Genomic DNA, 14,654 nt, shown 5'->3' on the forward strand with positions numbered 1-14,654 from the left:
CTTTCCTGTGCATCTCCTACAACCCCATGCATAAGTGCAAAATATGCATAAAGTACAAGTAAATCAGGATGGGAATGAGATAACAAATTTCTGCAGTCATTTACAATATTTCTGAGAAAGACACCCACATTTAATATATAAAATAATAATTAATATTGACCCAAGCAATAGACTCTAAGAAAGAAATTTACTCCAAGTCCAGACTGCAGGATTCAAATTACCTGAAAAATCAAATTTTGCAGGTCTGAAGGGAGGGAATCTCCAGTAACTCCAATAAATTAGGGGGTTTTTCCCCCCAATGATTTCCAATGCATTAGTGCAGTACTTTAGTATTTTTTTTCTTACATTTTTAGTTTTCAGACTAGTTTTCTAACAACCTGCACTGGATTTTCCTTTGGAATACTATGATGTAGCACTTCTGAAATATATAGAGATAGACTAAGCTTGGGATATTTAAGAAGGAAATTCTGTAACATTAGAAAAAATTACACAACTGCCTTTTCTCTGGCATCTTGTTTTCCCAGTGTGTGGCACTTACTTAGCCAAAGAAATACTAGGAACTATATAATTTAAAATAATATAGTTCCTACTATAATTATATAGACGGAACTATATAATTTAGGATACTCATTCCAGTATATCAGTCATGAACATATCAGAATCTTGAATGAGGAGCACCAAAAGCAATTTTCAAATGACTGTAGGCTAAAATGCTGATACAGAGCAGCTACACCAGACGTCCTGTTCCCTCAAGTGGAGATTTCTTTCTCATTGTTTTTTGTTCCTGCAGGATCTGTAAAAACGGTGCTGGTAAATCTGCAAACAAAGAATTACTGTAATCCAATCTGAACACAACAAAAAACCCCAATGTGACTGTAAGAAAGCATTTCCTAAATCCTCTGGGATTGAGCAAGATGTAATCCTTGTTATTTTTGTCAGATGACAACAAGCTGTTTTAAAATGCAATTGCAGTGTGATAGTGACTGACAAAGTTGGAATGGGTGCATTTGTTTTTTAATCCTTGCACAACAGAGTGAGGCACTGCTTTTAGGCAATGGCAACTACAGGCACTGAGAATCTTCAGGTTTTTCTGGATTAGCATTTTCTTCTTTATATTTTCCAGCAAAAGGGCCTTGTATGCCTTGCTTTGTGTGAGCTGCTTTATTTCTGTGGAACCTCTCTCATTTTACCAGCCTGATATGTAAAATAGAATTATCTGATATAAAAGCAAGCCCACAATGTCTTGCTGTCATTGTCTCCATCTGCAAAGTTGGAGAAATTTCTGTGTGAGTTATTATGAATGGATTCAGAGGAAAGCATGTATGTGTATAGAGAAGAGCATAAGCAAAGAGGTTGGAGCAAAAATGCTTTTAGCAAGTGTCATCAAAATTAAAATGATTCAATTCATACTCAGACTAAAGCAGCAAGTTCAGGTCCTTTGATATTCAGTGAGCCACCATTGCAAGGCAGACCATTGTTATGACTTGCAGAGCTGGGATGATCAAGACTTTATCTAAAGTGACCAGGAAGGATTTTTCTGCAGCACAGGCCTGATACTTGGTCTTGCATAGAGTACAAAGAGGAGACTGCACCTCATCTATTCCTTTAGATATGAAAAATTCAAAACCAGAAAATTTTTGGAAGAAGTACATATCCTTAGTTTTCACATTTTTTATGAATAAGAGTTTTTGTGTTTGATTTTGAGGTTGTTGGTTGGGGTTGGTTTGTTTGGTTTTGATATGGGTTGTTGGGGCTTGGTTTTTGTTTTGGATTTTGTTTGGTGGGGTTTTATTGCCTTATTTTTTGTGGGTTTTTTGTTTGGGTTTTTTTTTTTTTTTTTTTTTTTTTTTTTTTTTTTTTTAGTGCAAGCTTTTAATTTAGAGAAGAAATCTTGGAGGGCTTTTTGCAAGTCTGTCTTTCCACAATCAGATTGCTTATCATGCCTTTTTGTTCTTCCACTCCAACCCCCTCATCTTCTGCCCTTCTCTTAAAATCTAAAAAGAACCCACTCCTATTTTAGGTTTATAGGTTTGTAATTCTTTACCCCTGACCCCATCCTTTTTCAACTTTTTTCCTTTTCTGTTAGGGATAAAAAAAAATCAAGAGGTAGTGTTTGGAATGGCTACTGAGTGTAATAGTTCTGAAGTTGTGGCTGAAATACAGACAAAAAGTTATGTAGTGTGTTGTCTGCAGCTTTGTCATCGCTGCCTAATGGGTATTACAGCAAACTAAGAAAGACATTTATAGCTTCATGGAAGGAGACTGCAAACACATTTGGTGTAAATGTGTACAGGTTAATGAAGGCTTAATTATAGTAAATGGAGAGAACATTTGCAGCCTTTGCTGGAGGAAATGAATTAGAAATGACCAGCTCAAGGAGGCTATAAAGAAAACAATCAATAGTATTAAAATGGAGAAAATGGCTTATTCTGATTCTTAAAAGGGCAAAAAAGGAAAAAGAGTTATGTTAGTGTTGGAAATTACATACTAGCTAGATGATAAATTCTATTTTTAAATTTTATAATGGACAGCAAGATCAAAAAATCCTCATTTAGTTTCAAATTTTTGACCCAAAGATTTCAGTTTAGCAGGTGTACCAGTGACCCATAGTGATCTAATTTAAGTGTTATTAGAATTACTGCACTGTAATGTGCGGGTATAAATAATACAAGAAAAAGAACAATTACAGCAATTAACCATGGCATGCACCACAAAAAAAAAAAAAAAAAAAAAAATTAAAAAAAGAAAAAGAAAAGAAAGAAAAAAATCACCCTGCAGCAACTTAGAATTTATTAAAGTAGCAGAGAAATCTCTGAGTTCTCAAAACCTGGTTGCAGAGGAGAAGAAACTCTGATAGATTTAAATGAAAGAGATCAAAAAGAATCTTTTGTGACCAAAGGGAAAGAGGCATGAAAGAACTAAAGGAAGGCATTGGGAAGAAGAAAGTTAAAATCTGTGGAAATGTAATAATATTGTTTTAGACTCAAGTAATAACGTGCAGATTCTGAATTGGAGACCTCTTAATACAAAGCTAAGACTACATAAGCCAAATGTAATGCAAGACTGTGAATGAATCTGACATTTCTGGTGATTATGGTGCAGTGAAAGTAAATACTGTCTGAAAAGAACTGAACTCTATGAGAATAATAATTATACATAAATGGAGAGAGGCCCCAGCCAAAGTTAGAAATCTCACAGACAGCCTGTGAGATTGGGTTTGGTTTTGTTTCTTGCAAACTCTGTCAAACTCTAGAAAATTTGCTACTTTCTAGTAAAGCAGGTCTTAAGATTAGTCAGACTGGTACCTGCTAATGATGACAGAAAGATAAACAGAAAATAAAATTGCCTACATCACTTTGTCTGGAGGCAAATCAGAATTAATTCAAGGAGTACAACCTCTTGATTTTCTATGGAATCAGGAAACTACCATGTGGATGCCAGATATGATGACCATAATAGTGTTTCAAAAGGTGCCTCAGTGGATGGTTCTTGTACCTGCTTTAATCACGTCTCAATAACAGAATGATTAAAAAATTGCTTGTGTGCTAGTTGAGGCTGTGTTGCACTCATCCTCCTGCCCTCTTGATCCATGTTAGAATTTCACTGAGCCAGCATGGCAGAAATAAGGTTTAGGGAAGAGATCTGTGATAGGAGACTGTGTGGAAATGAAAACTGTGCTCCAAAGTCATGTTAGGCATTCCAAACAAAACTACTGGTTTGGGACTAGGGCAAGGACAAAATAAAAATTAATATGGTAATAAGGTGTTCCAGTGAATTCACTATGTGTGCTGAATGCAGCTGGTTAATACTCTGTGGAAACACATTAAGTGGTGCTTTAGACAGCAAGAAAACCATGATGCAGAATGTATATTAAATAATGACGGAAGAGATGTATGGACAGACACTCTCTTGTATTGGGGATAGTGGTGGTAAAGACGGGGAACCAGCCTTTTGTGTGTGGCAGTGTAGGGGGATAGAATATACGAAAATAAAGGCAGTATAGAAAGTAATCTTACCCCTAAGGAGTTGCAGCTGGGCCAATTAGCAAAGATTAGGAGCAGGCCTGACTTTAACAGGCCACAGCTGTAAGCAGTGAGAAGCAGATGCTATAAAAGAGTGGGGTGGCTGGGTGAGAGGGGAGCTGGAGGCAGTGCCTGCTTTGTGAAGAAGAGTCAGTGCTCTGAGGAGCTGCCCACAAGAAACACCAAGAAGGTATGGAACTTTTGTGATAAGGAGACAATGGTATGGAACTCCTGCAATATAATGACAATTTGGCAGGAAGGGCAAAACATGGAATACTCATTTGCGGGGGCTGGTGTGTTTTCATTGCTCCTATTCCATTCTTGTAATGCCAGTGCCCAAGGCTAACACACAATTTTTATGTTCCCTGGGTACAAAGTGGGATCTAATCCTTCCACACAGGTGTCTGTTTGGTCAGGCACTTCATTTCCTTACTATGCAAAAAATAAAAGACACACTTGGAGAAGTTTGTAAGTTTTAATGAAAGGAAGTGAGCTAGACTTTAGTACATAAGAAAATATTAAAAATACAGAGCTGCTACCAAGAAACATTATTTCAGTGGAGCTACTCAAGTGTGCTAGAAGACCTGGTTTTTTTAAGTGCTGTTATAGGTTGAGGTGTAAAACCAATAAGCTTTAATGTCTCTTCAAACAATGCTATTAAGGTCAGACTGCTCTAAGTTACATAAGATTCCTCCCCTGATGATATTTTTGCCCTTGTTTCCTCTATTACATTTTTTGCATCAAATCTCCCTGTGGGCCTTTTCTTAATTTTTCCCTTACAGAGATCATTAGTGTTGACAATTCTTTTATTATAAAACTCACAATTATGGACGGTTTTTATTAACTCTTCAGGTCTCAGAGAATGGGATGACTTGAACACCTTGCTTTCCCTTAAAGAACCCAAATAATTGAAATTTTAGCCTTGATGATTTCAAAGTGAGGTTTTGAATTGTAAGGTAGAAACTCAATAACTGTAGAAATCAATACAGCCATTTTTAAAGGTGCTAAAATTTTTATGCCAGTAGCATGATAATTTTGGGGGTTATGTATTTCAAGGTAAGCAATGTTATTTTCTCTAAATGTTTTATATTTGGAAGGCCTTCATGGAATAAAATTGTGCATTTCCTTTGCAATAGGTGATTGAGCAGGTGTGGTCTGTACGGATTTTGTCTGTGTAACGCTTTGTGGATGCATCATATACTTGAATCTCTAAGAAATTGTAGATGCAGATCTGATTTTCAGAGCAGAATATCCAAAGAGAAAGGGTGCAGTTATTCATATTTGCTTTTATGAGAAGTTGTGTTCCAAATTTTTAATTTCTTTCAGGGTTGAAGGAGTAAAGAACATCTCTTGGCATCTGTTCCTTGCCAAGGAGCACTTTTTCATATTTGCAGTACTACTTTTTGTTACAGCCTTGTGTAGCAATATGTTCTTTCAACACTGGCCTCTAGGTCTTGAAGGAAAGACTCCTTATGTCTGTGTTGGCCAGAAAACAATCTGTAACGTGATTTTTGAGGGAGTGTATGCTCACACTGGACTTCACTGGATTTACTGATCTTGTAGAGAGGTAAATCCCAGTTTGTTAGCATCACACAAACTCTCCTTGCTGAATAATCATACACACTAACTCAGAAATAAAACTTTGCAGGGCTAAGGCTCACCTTGGCATAAACTACTCAGTGGCTCTCTACTTGTGTTGTTTCTCTTGCTTGAAACGTTTAAGTCAGTAAAATGGCAAAACTTGGAAAGTTTTAAATGATGTAGCAAGCATGTTTTCCACTGTGTTCTGAATAGCTGGTGTGTCAAACTACAAGAGCATGTGATTTTTAGGTTAACGTTCATAGTGCAAATACAATTGTTTATGATTACTCTCTGTAAAGTTCTTTTGCAGTTAAATTTAAATTTCCCTGTCCTGGTTTGTGCTTAGTTAATAGCAAGTGAATGTTGCTATAGCTCTGTTTGCTCACACAGGTCTTGAAAACTTAAGGAACATTTCTCCTTTGACTTTAGTCATGTTTCCAACCAGCATCTTTTACAGTGTTTATACAACACTGCTAAAGTTTTATATGAAGTTTATTCAGTGCATCAGCCAATCTCTCTGTATCACACCTTTTAATGTTTGCTGCAGCTTTCTTAAGAGATTGTTTCCTGAAGGACCTGGGCCCAAATACTTGCCTGCTTTTAACTGTACTGATACTTCAACTGTATGATACTTATGTGACCTGTTGTTGTTCATAGATCACATGCTATTAATATAGACAAGGAAACAAATCTCCTGTATGTTGCTGGGCTGCCTGAGAACACTGCAATAATAATAGGTACAGGATTTCCAGCACAAAATTCTGTCAGTATAAATTCCTCTGTACATGAAAAAGTCGTGATAAGTGCAGTGTCAGCTCAAAAATTATACCTTTTTTTAATTCCTGAAAAATAAATACTGGCACCTTGTATGCAGTGAACACAATAGAAAAATACGCAGTTCTAAAGAAAAGTTTTGGAATTGCAACAAATTCTAAAAATCCTTACATCTTCCTCTTTTAAATGGATGTTGAGTGATAATTTGTATTATTATACTGTTGAGGAGGGTTTATAGCCACCTATTTGATTGTAAATTATGTTCTCAAATATTCTTTTAAAATTTTAAATTGCTAGATGATTTACTGTTCTATGAAGTTTGTTGCAGCAGTTACAATATATTTTTTCTCACTCAGGAGATTTCCTTTAGAGAGAGGATCATATTTCTCTGCTTTCCATTGGCACATAGAAAAAATACAACAGAAGAAACTGCCTGGTCATAAAATACCAATTGTTCAAGACTGGCTCAGGGAAGAACCACAATAAATGTTAATTGATAGGGAAAAACCAGAGGAATTAAAAATCTGCAATATTGTCCTGGAATACAATAAAAACCCAGCCAGTATAACTCAAATTTGGAATATCAGATACCTTAATCCATTAGGAAATGATAGACCAGGAATTTATAATTGCTAGTATTACAGACATTGTTCTGCAAATAATAATTATTCTTAGAAAGAGAAAATTCTGAACATATAGGAAGAAATGATTCAAGGGTGGAGAAAGAAGTAAATGGTCCATTTAGGCAGCCAGCACTTTGATTTGCCTTGAAATCCCGTGCTTCCCTTTAGCCTGGTTCTGAGCTCACTTGTGTCTCTTCCAATCCTGGTTTTGTGGCTTGCAGTTGGCTCCAAGCAAAGCAACCTGTCCTGCACCTGTGGATGGAAATTCACGTCAATTCTGCCTGAGAGTTGATGAAACATTGAGCAAAGGGTCAGTGGTGTTAGAAACTGCAATGTGTGCATGTATGTAAATATTTAAAAACAAGGAAAAGGATGTGTGTAAATATTTTATACATGGATGAATAGAAAATGCAGAATTTGATTCTGCAATAGGAAAATGAATTTTGGTTATTTAGAGACTAATGAGAGTCTTGAAAATGGTTGAGATTAAATTGTGATAGAACAACAATCTAATAGTTTTAATTTTGTGCCAGGTGTGAAATTTAATTTTGTGCCAGAATGAAAACTGTAAGATATTTTATCTTTTGTGCTGAAATGGATCACTAATGCAAACTGGCATTTCTTAAAGGAGATGGCATGTGTGCTGCCAAGTGCTGCAAGAGGCTAAAGAACTAAATACCCTTGGTTTTGGCAGCAGGGCAAGGTGCTATTTATTGGCTTTTCAAGAATGATAAAGACAGGAGGGAGCACTCATGAGATGCAGATTCTAACTATATTATCAGTTCTCTCTATCCCTAATGTCCTGTAACACTGGAGGACTGAATTAGTTTTGCTGATACGCTGTGGATTCCCAGTACCATATTCATACTTGCTTTAGTGTGTTTAATGTTTTAGATACGTTTCCTCATTGTTTCATTGTCGGGTCATGGTATTGTTGTTTGTGGGGGTGATAATTGGTCACAGCAGGCGTGGAGCCTGCTGTGTGTTCTTGTGGCTGATGGGGTACGAGGGACAGTGGACAGCACTGGCACCAAATGCAAAAGTAGGAATCGAATTCCAAGTAATTAGCTGACAACACACAGATAGAATGCACCTACGAGAATTGGGAAGTTGTGAAAGGGGAGTGGTTTTTTCCCCCTTCACCAGGAAATGTGTGAAAAATATGTTGTAGGGGTTTTTTCCCTAATCAGGAAAGCTGCTGCTGACTTTTAAAATGTAGAATGAGCAACACTAACTTCAATTTAGTTATAACTACATTCAAAGGCAATTTATTACAATTTGTAAAACTTTATAGTCTTTATGCTCTCAAGGAGCACTTGATTAGATAACTCAAAGCCACTGAATTACTGAATCAATGAATAATATGCTATTCCACTTAAAAGGGAAATGAAACACTAATTCACTTCGCTATAAGTAAAACAGAAACAGTGCCACAGTAATCTTTAGAGCAATAAAGAGCACTTTAGCTGTTAAATTCTGATGGAATAATTATTACATTTGGATGAATAATGGATTCCTCAGCTTATTGGGCGAATTGGAAAATGAAGGCAAATCTTGAGTGAACTAGAATATACATATATATTTTAGTTCAGGTGAGTTTGTAAATGAAGCTTATTGTTTCAAATAGCAAATTCTAAAGGTTTAATTTAAAAGGCGTCAAAATCAAATGTGTCAGTGTTGTACCAAAGAAAGTTTAATCAATCCTGGTTCAGCACTTATTTTCAAGTCCATGAAAAATATTATTCCACCAAATGTTTTTTCATGCAAATTTAGATTTTCTTAGAAATTATAAAATTATTTTCTCTTGGTTATTCTTTGACTTTCAACTTCATTTTTAGCTACAATCACAAGACACTGTGCAGTGCTGCATTGTGTGCACTTAAATTTAGACTCTGGAAACTTTATGTATAGGCTAGTCTTTTGCTTCTCTGTTTTATTTTCTGTCACATTGCATAAATAATTAAGAATGCAAATAATTTTCTACACACTTTCCTTTCTTTCTTCACACCCTCTGGAGCCCCATTTTTTGAAATACAATTAACAGCTAGCTAATTTTGTTAGATATTTTTCATTTTGAATTGTAAATGATGGAAACCCAGGATTCAGGGAGTTGTTCTGCTTGCAAAAACCCCTTAGCGCAGGAGAGGTTGTAAAGCAGAATTTTAATGGTTGTTTTTAAGAATAAGGCCAACTGAATATAAAGTGTGTGGAAAGTAGGACTGCCTGAGAATTTTGAGTGCTAAGGGTTTATGAATTTTTAACCAAGAGACCACATGCAATACAAGATATTCAGCAAATAAAAGGAAAAATTTTGTCCTTTCTCCTGTTCAAAGTTTTCTATTGCAAGAGTACAACACAATATCCTCTGAGGGCGTACTCTGAAGACGTAACAAAGCAAGTGTCCCTTTAGGCTTCATTATACCGATACCCTCGTTTTAGCTGGCTTCTCTGCTGTCTCCCAGAGTTCTGGCTGCTTCATGTAACAATTCCACTGCCAGGGACTGGGCAGGACCGAGTGCCCAGTGCAGAAAGCAGAGGGGATTTGGCTGTCACCTTACACCAGCTGCCCTTGTGCTTTGCTGCGGCGCTGTTCTGTCTGTGCTGCTGCGGCTGTAGGAGAGCAGGGGCTGCCCTGAATGGTCCCCAAACTGCCAATGCTGCTTCTTTTCACAGATCTTGCCAACTTAGTGCTTCGTCTTTGTAGCACTGCCGTTACTTTCAATGTCTTGTGTGTGTTTGGTTTGGTGTTTTCTTCAGACTGAATGAATTTTGGAGGATTTTTCTTCAGTTGTGCCCAGACTCTGATCACTCTGCGAGATTACAGAGTGATCAGAGTTTTAGGGATAGGTACCTACACGGTCTTAATAGTTTCTTAATATTCTTTATGAAGTATCACGCTGTAATCAGCATGTGCACCCTTCTCTAGCTTTCTTGGTGTTCATTCAAATATAATATTAGGATATATACGTTGGTTACAATATTCTCAAGGTACAACCCCATCAACATCCCACTCCTTTGACACTATGACTGAGAAAATTACACTTGAGTTCACCAGTGGAGAAAGGATTGCTGATATTCCTTTGCAAGGGGATAGTGAGCTCAAAAAAAACCTTGAGAGACAAGTTGCTGTTTGCCAGGAAACTGAACCAGTGATGTAAATAAGGTGGTAAAATCTGTGTATCATGTATCATGCAAAATCTGGTATTATAAGAGCTGCTCATTATGGCAACAATAATAATATTTTTGCATGTATGGTAATGGTGTAAAACCTTCTCTGCTATTGTTGTGTTCTTAGTGTTTGATTACCAGAGTAGTGTGGGAAAGCACTATCAGGTGATTGCACAGCAAAGTTAACACAGGCTTGATCTCTTTCATAAATTACCATGGAGAAGAGACATCTTTTTATGCATAACTCTGGAAAATGTCCCTCTCTTAGTGTGAAATGACATGTTTCAAGTGAAATGTGGCACTCCAGAGTTCTGACATTCAGATGGCATTAAAAAAGCAGGATTTTGTGATTTAAAGGTAATCCTAGCCAATTCTAGTCTGTGAATTTTAACTTGGAAATTATTTGTGTTAGCCATTGTTAGGAGCAATTCTGTGTGTCTGGCCTTCATATTTCTAGGTTTATAATTATATTTTTGGGTTTAGGTTGCCATACATTGTGACAGAAAACAAGATATTTCACAGCTGGTTAGGAAGAAGTTTAATTGTGCGTAGCATAAGTGTTTACTTATTTAAACAGACAGTTGTCCAGAAAAATAGATGCGAAGAACATTTTATTCACTTACTTGAATGAAGTACTACAGAAAGGAAGGAGAAAATTTAATTATCAAAATTGCCAAATCTCAAATGTTTACTGTCCCTGACTGTTCTGGTGTTCACCTGCGGCTCCTTTCTGTAGGAGACATCTGTGCTGTACTAAAAATATTGTGTCAAAAGTATTGGCTACAGGGCACAATTAAGATTATGGACAGTGGTACCAGTAAAATGGAAGGCAACAGATCTTGCAGTCACTTCTGTAAAGACAGACTATCCTTTTCCAATTAAATATTTCCCTTTGCTTTTAGTTTTCATTAGGTATAGATTTTGGAAATGTGATCCAGAATCTTGCTGAACAACACCACAAGGGAACTTCTATCATTATTGAGGCTCCCTATCTCTCCATGCCCTGTGCCAAATCAGATCTGTCTGGAAGGTGAAGCCTTGGCAGAGCAAAGCTGTGGAGCTGGGATGTACCCCATGTTTTATACAGGGGGGCTTGGCTGCAGCCCCACTCTGGGACTTAAGCTGTGGCATGACCTGATAACCCAGCATGGGTTATATAGAGGATCTGTTGGGGCTGCTTTTATCAGATTTCAACTCAATGCTTTCCTTTACTTTTATTCCTTTTTGGACCTTTTATTCTTTTTTACACCAGTCTCCCCTTTTCTAGGACATCACTTAATGTCTCCCTTTTCTGTAGGTGAGTGGTAGTAGTGCCCAGCTCTAGAAATTTCTTGGTGTAGACTTCTGTGGAGTTTTCCTGCTTTCCACCTTTTGCAAAGAAAAGAGAATGTGCTCTGAGAAACTGCATATGCAGGTCTTGTACGTCCCAAAGATTGGATGCACGAGATGCAGCCATGAAAACAGACAGGAAAGATTGGTGGTGTTGGATACACAGGAAAATTGATTCCACCCCAGTTTTCTTGGTAACTTGGGAAACCTCAAGGAAATTATTACAAATAAGGGAATCCAATCTATACAATCTACTTGTAGCTTCCTAATTCAGACTGAACAGGTTCTATGACTGAAGCATTTGCTTTGTTTTACCCTTTAGTTAGTCCTAAACTGTGCTGACCATTGTACTGAGTTCAAACATGGCTGTGAACTGCTGGGTTTAATGCAATATTGCTGAACAAGTTAGCACAAAGATCCCTTAACATGCTGAAATTGTTCTCCAATGTGGTGCTGAACACAGAAAATGAATCTTTATGTAACTATGTGTGTACAGCTTGCTGTTGAGCTTCATGCCAATTCTCCAAAAACCCAGCATGCAGACATAGTAACAATAGAGACCAGGCCTTCTGTGAATGAAATACTTTTTACCTTTGGGAGATGTTGTAAAATTTAATCATTTGGCAATTATGAAGTGCTTTATGTTCTTCAGATGAAATGTGCTATGTAAGTGTGAATTAGTATTATTGATGAGCTTAAGCCACAAGATTGAATGCAAATGAGAACCTCTCAAGATAATAAATACCCATTATTCATCATGAAGGTTGATGAAAAAATTAAATACCTTTCACGGAAGATAGCAAAAGTATGAAGTTTAGCTGTGAGCTGAATCAAGCACAGTGGTTGACTCAGCCTAAGACTGTTGTTACCATGATGTGGATCTTGACCAAAAACCGTGGAAAAATCTCCTGCACAATGGGATAGAGAGCAGCACAGAAACTGATGTCAAGGAGCATTCATTTCTGTGCTGAATCTTTTTTTCTGGCAGTCTCAAAGTCAAGCAGGTGTATTGAAGGAGAGATGATAAAGTGGCAGCCTGGAGCAGTGGAACCCAATGCCATAAATGAAAGTGGGATTCATCTGAATAAATATGAATGTGTATCCCAAGGATGATGTATGCACATCTAAGAAAGCCACCCAGGCAGCCCGTGTCATCAGTGGTGCAGTTCAGATGATCAGAAGTTAATGTCTGTATTAAATGAGTTACATTTGAACCTTTGATATTTTTTTATTGTTTAGATCACAATCCATATAAGGGAGCCCGAGCTGACCAGCTTAGATACACATACCCATGCAGCAGGCTCCAAAACCAAAATCCACGCACACGATCTGCTGAGAGCCTGTCTTTGGCTGCTCTTTGTGACAAGGTTGGTAGCTGTCCAAGATAACATAACACAAAACAACTACTCCCTTCCTCTACTGTCTCAGCATCTTCTCCTCACCACCAGGATAACTGAATATGCAGCAAACCATGGAGTGCAATTCCAGCTTTTTCTGCAGGAGCCTTACGCCTTTGTGCTGCGAAGTGCTCTGGATTCTGGTTTAAGTCAGTGGGGAAATTAAACAAATGCATGATTTTAAACGTCAGTCTAGTGCTGCTAAATGTGTGCAGTTTTACACTAGAGCTCAGCATCTTTCTGAATACAGGGACAGAGGCACTCCAGGCAGCTACTCTATACCTGAGCCAAGTGTAGTACAGGTATAATGAACCACTTGTTCATTGCTCCTAACATAATAATCTGTTTCTACCCATTTATCAGAAGCACAAAATCCATATTTAATGGACTAAAACTACTGCTAGAAGCATCAATATTCACAAAGCCATGACATAGAAAAGTCTGGCAGAATTGTTTTCTCTCATTTATTTAAAAAACAAAAGAGGTCCAATTCAAATACTGTACCTTGTTTTTTACTAGAAAATTTCTGTGGTGTGGGTTTGTTGTGTTGTGTAGTTACAGTGTTTGCAGGAATTCGTCTTCTGGCATGAGGCCTACGTTTTGACATCCTCAGGAGTATTACAAACAAAACTAAAATGAACCAGGGCTCCAAGAGCACCATTTTAAACAGAAACAAGTCCCTTTAATCTTATAAAACTCTATACAAGTAAGAAACATTTAAAATGGGACTACAATAGTGCTGCTGAGTTGAGCTCCCTATCGAGGGTTCCAAATAGCAAAAACAGTTTGATGGTATTGCACATGAAAGAACAGAACCATTCTGAACGGAGAAATTTTCTCCCTCAAAGAAAAAAAAAAAGGCAAAAAAACCCCTTATGAATGGAAACATTATGCAGCTATTCTTTAATAATTGTGTCTGTTTATGCAGGACTGTTTGAAGTGCATGAATCATACTCAAATCAGCGAAGGCATCCAGGCTGCTTTCCTGTATGAACCATCTTCTTGAAAGTGGGTTGTCTTTCAGCATGGAAATATTATCGTTTTTCCAAATACTTCTCCCCTAAACCACCAGCTGTTCTAAGCAAATGGCTTTCTGAATTCAGATGGGTCTCTATATAAGACCCCCATACACAAGACAGATTTGGCTCTCTATGAGAATGCTTCTAATCACCAGATTTGAGTGAATGAGCTAATATTGTGGTTCTCCATTCCCAGGTGTTGAACTTGGGAAAAATTAGCCCTTTCCTGAACAACCCTGATTTCTCACACTAGCATTTAACAGTTAGTTGATCCTTAACCAAGATGAAAGAAGGAGGACTCCCAATGTATTCATACATTTCAGTGGGAGGCTGCAGCCAGAAACTTGTCTTCCCAGGAGGGCTCTGTGCATTTAGGGAGTGTTTAAGCTGCTTGCATGGTACAAAAAGATTTTTTACCTTTTGAAAAAAATGGCAATCTGTTCTGCTTCCTACAGTATGCCAGGATATCTCTTGGCCTTGCTGGAGAAAAACAATCCCTTTTAATGCTTCCAAATCTTAAAGTCTCCACTGAGAGAAAGTAAAAGTTCTATCACTTTGTGTTGAAATTGCCCACTCATGTACACAAATTCAGTTGTGGTGAAAGTGAGGAGAGAGAAAAAAAATATATTCACGCTTAAAACACTGTAGATTTATATGCTTTTCTGAGGTTATTATGCTGTATATTAATGCCCATATAAATCACCTTGTGTAAAATCAAAAAGAGTGATAAGAAGTTAAGAA

This window comes from Ammospiza nelsoni, chromosome 8 (assembly GCF_027579445.1).
Source record: "Ammospiza nelsoni isolate bAmmNel1 chromosome 8, bAmmNel1.pri, whole genome shotgun sequence".
Classification (NCBI taxonomy): Eukaryota; Metazoa; Chordata; class Aves; order Passeriformes; family Passerellidae; genus Ammospiza; species Ammospiza nelsoni.